The sequence below is a fragment of the Pristis pectinata genome, unplaced genomic scaffold (genome assembly GCF_009764475.1).
Source record: "Pristis pectinata isolate sPriPec2 unplaced genomic scaffold, sPriPec2.1.pri scaffold_12_arrow_ctg1, whole genome shotgun sequence".
NCBI classification, from domain to species: domain Eukaryota; kingdom Metazoa; phylum Chordata; class Chondrichthyes; order Rhinopristiformes; family Pristidae; genus Pristis; species Pristis pectinata.
In genome coordinates, this window is record NW_026262473.1 from 53,630 (window position 1) to 62,281 (window position 8,652).

Here is an 8,652-nt window from a genome sequence, read left to right on the forward strand (position 1 = left end):
GTAAAATGAACGGTGCCTTACTTACCAGCATTGACTTCAGTGCAGTGCAGAAACATCCACACATTTCACAGATCCACACCTGAAGGCAGGTCTCCGTGCAAGGCAGGAGACACAAGGTACTGCAGATAATGGAGTCTGGAACATATAACAAGCACACTGTGAGACGAACTCAGCGGTTCAGGCAGCGTCTGTGGAAGGCAAGGAATGGCCGACCTTTCGGGTTAACACCCTGAATCTGGACTGACAGCGCAGAGGGAGCAGAATCAGTATACAGGAGAGAAGGAAGTGGTGAGGCAGGAGCCGACAGGTGATCTGAAGACTTGGTCGGAATAACCGATAATGGAGAGATGTGGAGAAGTGGGGAGACTGACAGATGGACTTGGGAGAATGAGGATAGGTGGGGTGAGAGTATGAAACTGACAAGGAAAGGAAATAAAATGGAGAGGGAGCCCTGTGGAAGAGCAACTAGGCAGCGCAAGCCGCTGATCTACTGTAGGTCAATGGAGAGTCAGTAGGTGAGACACACCCTTGACAGAGGGTTTGACAGTGCAGGAAGCGCACAGCTGAAGTGTGTGGCCGAGATCGTATAGTGGTTAGTACTCTGCGTTGTGGCCGCAACAACCTCGGTTCGTATCCGAGTCACGGCAGTTCGCAGTTTATACTTCTAAAATTCAACAGCTCCGGCAAATTCAACCCTTTACATTTGTTGAATTTTCAGGCCGCTGCTTCTCCCCGGGGGTTGAGTTTCCGCTGTCACCACCAGATTTTCCCTGGACACACCCCGACTCATACCTGGAACCAGGCAGTGCATTTGGAACTGAACCTTCTCGACAAATCAGCAGGCAAAGAGGTGTAAATGGTCTTTCTGGGTATTCATAAGGAAACACTGTTCACCGCCGGGGCCCGCATAGTGCAAGAGGAGAACCAGCCGAATGGCCTCAGCAACAGCGGAGGATCTCCGCTCTCTGGATTGGGGGGCATACAGAATTGCTCCGCCATCTGTGTGCCCCAAAGTGAGTCCTAGGTCTCCACCCATAATCCTGCTAGCTCCCCATTCCTTTGATGTATTTGGTTTTCAGCAAGGTGATCACTGACTTCCGAAATACATTCAGCAACTTGACCACCGCAGCATTCTGTGGTTCAGAATTCCGCAGCTTGCTCGCCCCCGAGTGAAGGCATTCCTCCTCATCTCATTGATAAATTTACCTCTCATATCATCATCGGTGTCCCTCTGCTTGTAGATTGTTAAGCTAGGAAACATTCTGCAGGGACCCAGCCTGCAGAGCCCTTTCAGTACCTTGTACGATGCACTTAGCAACGCTGCAGAAGAGCCGCAAAGTCAGGTGAACAGGACAGAAGGAATTCATGATGGTCCAAATGACCTGTTGCTGTACTACTCTAAGTCTCGATTAATATTATAATTGGCAAAGAAAGGGAAGATATTAGCTATGCTCTCCCATGGCAAAATTGTCAGAGTCCGTTTCAGTGGCAGTCAGAATTTTGGAGGGGATCTGAGGAAGATTTTCTATCACCACAGGCGGTAGAAATCAGTTACATGATGGCAAAGAAAGCAGTGGCTAAACATGAACTCATATTTAACAGACAATTAATACACACTTGGATCCTGACGGTATTACAATCTGTGGACCAAGTGAAAGCAAATGGAATTGCTGGGGATAGGTACTTGATGGTCGGCAGTGACAGGTTGGGCCGAAGGACCTGGCTCTGTGCTGTATGACGCTGTAACGCTGATGGGAACACTGAAGCCGGGGTTTAGTATCAAAAGCTGAAATTCCAATAAATGTTCAGCAGCTCAGGCAGCAGGAGAAAAACGAATTGAACATGTGCTGCCTTCCCTGACTGACTGAATATCTGAACAGAACTGAAATCACGTAACAGCTTCCTCGTTTCACCAAATCCCCGCAATCAAATTTGTGATTTGTGCCGCGTATGAACGATATTCCGTGAAAAAATATACTCAGTGTAATCAGAGTCATTGAATCAGAGAGTTTCGGTGCACAGAAGCAAGCTCTTCGGTCCAACTCATCCATGTCGACTAAGTTGTCAACGTTAGGCAGTCCCACTTTCCGGAACACTGAACACACTGTGGCAAAGCACCTCTGTCACAAGTGTGTGGCACTGATTTTGAAACAGTAACTGCAAGCTATAGAATCCCCCATTGGATGAAACGTCCTCCCCGATTTTCCCTTGTCGGGCTCCTCATGAACACACATGTTTCATTCAAGACATCTCTCGGTTTTCGCAACTGCAGGGGATACCCGGCCGGCCTGACAACCTTCCTTCACAAAACTCCCGTCCATTTCGGTATCGGTCTGGTAACCTTCACTTAATAATGTCCAACTCATTCAGCTACGAAAAGAAAAAAAAGAGGCCAACATTGAACATGTTGCTGCTGATGTCGTGTCAGCGCCGCTCTCCACATTTGATGTATAATCTCCCTGCATTGGAAGTCAATCATCCGACAAGAAACAGCAACGTTACAGCACTCACCTAAATATTTGTAAAACTGTACAGTGTGTTTTTTTTAATCAATCGCGCACTAAGATACTAAGTTCTACCAGCATCGTGGAGTTTTACAATCGTTCAAGAATAAAATAAAGTGGCCCTTAACTTAGACTCCATGCCAAATGGACAATGTCATATTATCTGATATTGTTAGGGCAGTTGTTCCGCCTGTTGCCTGCTCCTCTTTTGAAGGGTCAGAATGCTCAATTTCCTTGGAATTCAACTGCTTGTGGTTATATATTTTTTTGTTTGTTGCCAACACCGCAGCCCTGCTTTGATCTTACGTTCAAGCAGCGTGGCCTCACTTCTTGTTGGATTAATAATTTGTTTCGTCTCATGGCTAAAATTATTTGTTTATCTCATTAAGACAATACTTTACGTTCCCACGTTCCTGTCTTCACTGGAATACAGTTAACAAAGACGCTGAGCTGCCAGTCCTCCTTTCCCTGAAACTACGCTTCACAAATAGCTGACGGACCGACTTCCTGGTCACCATCGGTTCACCGGCCCTGTTGATGATGTTCATTCCATGGATGGATGTCCTGCTTTGTTTCCCCTGTGGCAGACCAACTGCGAAGCATCGTGATAGCTTTCATCAGTCATGTGTTTAAGCACAGTCGAATTTAGAGAGAAACGAAACCCAGTCTTGAATTCCGAAATGACACGTACAACCTCAGAGAGCGGGAACCATTGTTTGTAACTTTGCTCGACTCTTTCTCTTCCTTCTCGTTCACTGTCCCTTCTCCAATAGTATATTGCAGAACTCATTTTGTTTCTCGAAGTGAGCTTCCTTGCATTAAGTGGGAAGTGCAGACTCGAACGCAATGAATTGGAGATCATAGTTCGGCTGATCGGTTGTAGTGTGGCCGAGCGGTCTAAGGCGCTGGATTTAGGCTCCAGTCTCTGAGGAAAAGTGGGTTCGAATCCCACCACTGCCAAGCATCGAATTTTCACCTGTGCTTTTTGAGAAGCTGCTCGGTGCGCGGACAGTCACAGCCGACTTTATCTAATCGGACCTTGTAATTGAAATACCCCATGCTTCTGACTTTTTCAATAAACCTGTTATGCTTCCACAACGGAACAGCTTTTCACACTGAATGAGATGCAGTTTGTTCAGTGGAGCCCGACCAATGTGCTAGACGTCATTACTCCTATCTTGCTGTTGATCTCGGCACAATTTATCATCCATATTCCCAAAACAGTGAAGGTGCTCCTTCCATAATCCAATCGGTGATTTTCATTCAGGGTCTCAGCTTATGAGACTGGTTTATGAGGGCAATCTCCCTGCCCACCAACACTCAACCCTCTTTAAAATATGGAAGAGAATTGCATAGAAGTTTGCCCACTTTGCTGCATTTAGCTCTGCATCGAACGGATACTTTTCTTCCTTTAATTTTCCCCTTGATATCTCCATGTTTCCGTAAGTTTCTCCTTTCTCAAACGTCTTCGCTATACCGTTCTTCAAATGTTCCGTTTTTAAAGAGAAATGTGAAAATATGAATTCCCGCCAATACTCAGCAGGCCAGTGGGCGGCTTTCATCGAATTTCTGGATGAACAGAACAACAATTCTAAAGTGGTGCACTAATCTAGTCAGCGTAAAGTGAAACCGACATGGTCATAATTCCATCACAATGCTCTTTGGGGACTTTTGTGCTGTAGGTAACATTTCAGATATTACGAAAAAACCCAACAAGTGTTTGCAAATTTTCAGTTGGCCAACGACACCGTGCGAAATGGGATGTGGAAACCAACAGTGAGCGTGCGCTGAATTCTGAAGCCGCCGAGCCACAAATGCTGTGAGGACAAAATCAAACGGCAGCGTTCAGGACTCGAATGTGAGTTCAACTAGCCGAGTTCTCCAGTAAAATGCTGCTGCCCATGCAACACAAGGTCAGCGCACCGAAGCAGTGGATCATCTGAGCGACGAACAACCTATAAGTGCGCAACGCCTTTGTTACTTCCCACATTGAAAGTCAGAAAACTGCAGTGGGGAAGATTTCGTTGCTGGACAGAAATATAAATCACTTCTCACCTGTCTCATGTGAGCAGTTTTCTGACTTGCTTCACGAGGAGGTCTCCGTTAACGGGAGAACCTCTCCGTCCATTCTGGTGACATGTTGAGTTATGCAAGAAGTTTCCGTTTTGAATCTGAGTATTTTATGGCGTCTTTTGATTTGACAGACATGGTGCTGTTGCCACACGCAGAACCTTCTGTTTCTCTTTTAGAAGCTGACTCGCATTACTAAATATGTCACCAGAAATACAATGTTCCTTCTGCTACAGGTGGTTTAATTATCCACAATATAGTCCCCTGGATTGCAGGTGAGAACTTGAGTCTGGAGGAAATTGATTAGGATGTGGAATATAAAATGGGATCAATGAAAGCTCAGCGTGAATGTTCATCTGATGGTCACTGTGGACTCGGTGGGCTGGAAGGTCTATCTCCATGCCCCATGACTCGACAACGAATAAAGAAGCCCCAATAACACATGCGTAGATCTGCCTACTGCTATCCATGTCGTCGACAGATTTATCCGCCACATGTCTCAGTAACGTTTTTGTATTAACTTGGTTGTCGAGGTGAGGAGAAGTGCAGAGTTAGTCGGAGACTAGCCACGCGCGAATCTGTGGATAGAAACCTCAGCGGCACCGCCCAGTTATCCGCGAGATGTGGAGGGTCAGTCTGAGGAGGCTGATGGAAGCCAAGGAGACAGAGATGTGTTTCTTGCGTTATTTAGGCACCACAGACCACATTCCTCGACTGAAAGATGACGGGCCAGAATTTGGGTTTGTTGTTTGGGGCAGAAGAGGTTGTAATTCAAGGGGATACAACAGCCTCCGTCAGTGCTCAGCAGCGCGGCAACTTAGATGAAGCGTTGAAAGCCTCCGGTGGTTTCTGTGGTGTAGTGGTTATCACGTTCGTTTTACACGCGAAAGGTCCCCAGTTCAATCCTGGGCGGAAAGATTGTTGTTTTGGGCTCAGGGATTTGGGAAACACGTGACACTTGGCCTTCAATGGAGCATTTCAAACCTAAAATTCTTGAAGCACATGCGAAGAGAGACAGAATGGATGCACACACCTGAGTTCCGCAAAAAGATCGGGACAGGACTTGAACTTGCAAACTTCTGTTGACGTCACATCAAACACCGAAGTCAGACGCTTTCTCCATGAAGCCACACAGCCCATTATTTTCAGTAACCGAAAAAAAAAAACATCATGAGGAATGATGCTGGGGCCGGGGTCCTGCGAGAAATTGAGAAGAAGACGGGACGCATTTTCCTAGCACACACGGAATTGCACAGTTTGAAGTGTTTCGACAAGAAGAGAGAGTTCGTGTCGGAACGAAGAGAATTCGTAGACGGGGCGCCGTTTTCATCACGGCTCAGAAAATCGAAGGATCACGTGGCCTGTCTCGTCCCGACCCGCTGACAGATAAAATGTGGTCATGCTGGCTCGTTGAGATGTCCAGAGTCAGCTGTTTAAGGGTCGAGCCTAATTGTAAGTGTAGAGGACTACTTGAGGCAGACATCACCTTCCCTTCTCTCTGGGCCATCTGAAGCACCACACTGTTTCCCTCATTCACATCACCAGTGTTATGACGATGATGTACTGTGGGCCCAGGTTCCCAACACGATGAGAAAGAACACTTTGCATGTGACCGAGACTCCATAATTAGCTAGTTATTTCCCCCTCATTCACTTATTACGAATTTAGAATCCTTGTCCTCAATCGCCCATTGTTGCACTGTCACCAGATGAGAGAAGTGGTTTAACAATTAAAATAATGAGAACTTTAAGAATCTCTAAAATTCTCTGGCCCCGATGACGGTAGAGGCTGGACAATTAAATATTTCAGGTGCGTCAAAACAGTTCGCCCGATGTTCTAATCGCTTCCTCCCAGCGTTGTTCGTGTTGGGCGAGTCCTTGCCCCAAAACAATTAAGGTTTCCAATTTGCAACCTTCAATTCATTCACATGATCATTGCCCATTTCTTTTCTGATGTTATGGTCACGTGACCTGCACATTCACATGGAGACCATTATAGAATAGATAGAAAATAGAGGGTGTACACTTCTTTTCATTCATAGTCTGCTCTGTGTTGAATATGGCCGCTGGTCTCCTTGAGATGGCCGCTAGGTCTCCTTCTTCAGCCCGAGTTCGGGAAACACAGTGCGGGAAACATATAGCTCATTAAAAAAAATAGTTAGCCCATTCCTAGGGAGACCCTTTTGATTTATTGAAGCTCATTAAACAAATGGTTAGCCCATTCCTAGGAAGACGCTGTTGATCTATTGTGTAGCTAATGGTTGTTATGGCTAGTGCGACAAATAATTTTGTAGTAGTTCTGTAGTTGATAGCTTTCATAACTGTTAACTCTGGTGCCAGCGAGTCTCAGACCTCATAAGTAATAGGGTCACATTGTGATGTTTTATAACTGTTAGCCTTGTAGCTAATAAGCCGAGTACTGTTTTATAGCTGATTGTTCTGTAGCCTCATACCAGTACTCCCAATGCCCTTAAATAATTAAGACACTCTGTGATTAAGTCAGGAAATGACTGTCGCGAAAGAAAAATGGTTGTGAGTCAGCAAACAACTGTGAAAGGAGGCAAATGGTGAAAGATGGAACTGTGACGATAAGAGAGAACATGAAGGATCGTGATAATGTATTTGAGCTATGAAAAAGGTATAAAAAAGGCCCGCGAGCTTTTCTCGGGGGCAGTCAGAGAGAGCAGTAATCAGAGGGTGATTGGTAACTGGCTGTCTGACTGTCACAGCTTTTGTTTGCAAATAGAAGTCTAACTTCTTGAGCAATCGTCTGTGTCTCCTGGTTATTCTCAAATCTTGGTAAACCACAACAAATCAGGCGCTGCAAGCAATGTCGGAAAGAGACCCATAAGAAAAGAACGACAAATCAAGGAGGCTTCCCAGTCCCTTGGTGACCCCCACGAAACCAGCAGAGTAAAGGGTGACGATCCAGAAAAAAAGATAAGTGTGTTCGCTGTTAATTCGGACCAAAGCTCTGTTGGGTGTGGGAGGTCTCTGGACGCAGAAGTATTAAATGATAGTTGAAGGGTCTCTCCGATCCAAAGAATCTGGCATCAATTGAAATTAAAGGAGACTCGGGGGATTAATCTAGAAAACTGCGCAGCGGGTTGAGTAGAAATAAGACGATAGAAATTGATTAATGTAAACTTCCACGTGGTTTTAGTAAGTCCCGGTGGATAGCGCCTTGCAGGGAGCGAGGGTGTGAAAGGGCAGGGCCCCTGTGGATACCGCCTTGCAGGGAGCAAGGTTCTGCACAGACAGGGTAAGAGCAGTCCCTGTGACTAGCGCCTCGTAGGAAACTAGGGTCTGAACGGGCAGGGGCCCTGCGGATACCGCCGCGCAGGAGACGTGCGTCTGAACGGGCAGGGCAGAAAGTCCTCGTGGATGCCGCCCCGCAGGAGACGAGGGTCTGAACGGACAACGTTTAAAGGAAAGTTACGCGGAAACCGCCCCAGGAAGGGGTCTGCACGGGGAGAACAAAAGAGATAAGAACATTTTGATAAATTAGATAAGATTAAATAATACAAAAGCCGGGATATTGGGCAGCAAAAATTATAGAGTTAGGTGTAGAAGAAGTATACGAAACAATAGCGCTAACAAGTTGGTTGTGAGATTCTGAGAAACACCCTGTGAACAACATGATGGGGAAAGGAACTGTAGTTGAAATATTAAGTAAAAAAAATCCAGTATCTAAAAGTGATATCACAAAAATTTCGGAAAAATGGGAAAAGAGAACCAAAGATCTGCTTACAAAATGGCCAAAGCGGGAACTTCTGACTTAAGTCTGTGTGAGGAAATGGACGGGTTAATAGAAAACTACAAACCAAAAGACAAATCTGAAAAAAGAAACCAGAAGAGGGAGTCGGAGGCAGAGATACTAAAACGTTTTAGGACAGAAGGAGAAAAGTTGAGAAAAACATATCAGGCGTTACTACGCCAAGAAACCAGAGAACTAGCTTACCATAACGGGAGGAGGAAAAGTCGACTTTATATCTCGACTTAAAAGAGGGAGAAATAAACCCTCCCTATCCAGACCAAGGGAATCCAAAACACTGCCCAATAATTAAAGGAATAGTGGG

The 8,652-nt window shown here is 45.7% G+C and overlaps 1 non-coding gene across 1 annotated transcript; it reads left to right on the plus strand.

Moving 5' to 3' along the window:
- Positions 1-5,419: 5,419 nt before the first annotated feature.
- On the plus strand, positions 5,420-5,492 carry trnav-uac (transfer RNA valine (anticodon UAC)). Its single transcript has one exon. It is a non-coding gene; the product is annotated as a tRNA-Val (tRNA).
- Positions 5,493-8,652: the final 3,160 nt, after the last annotated feature.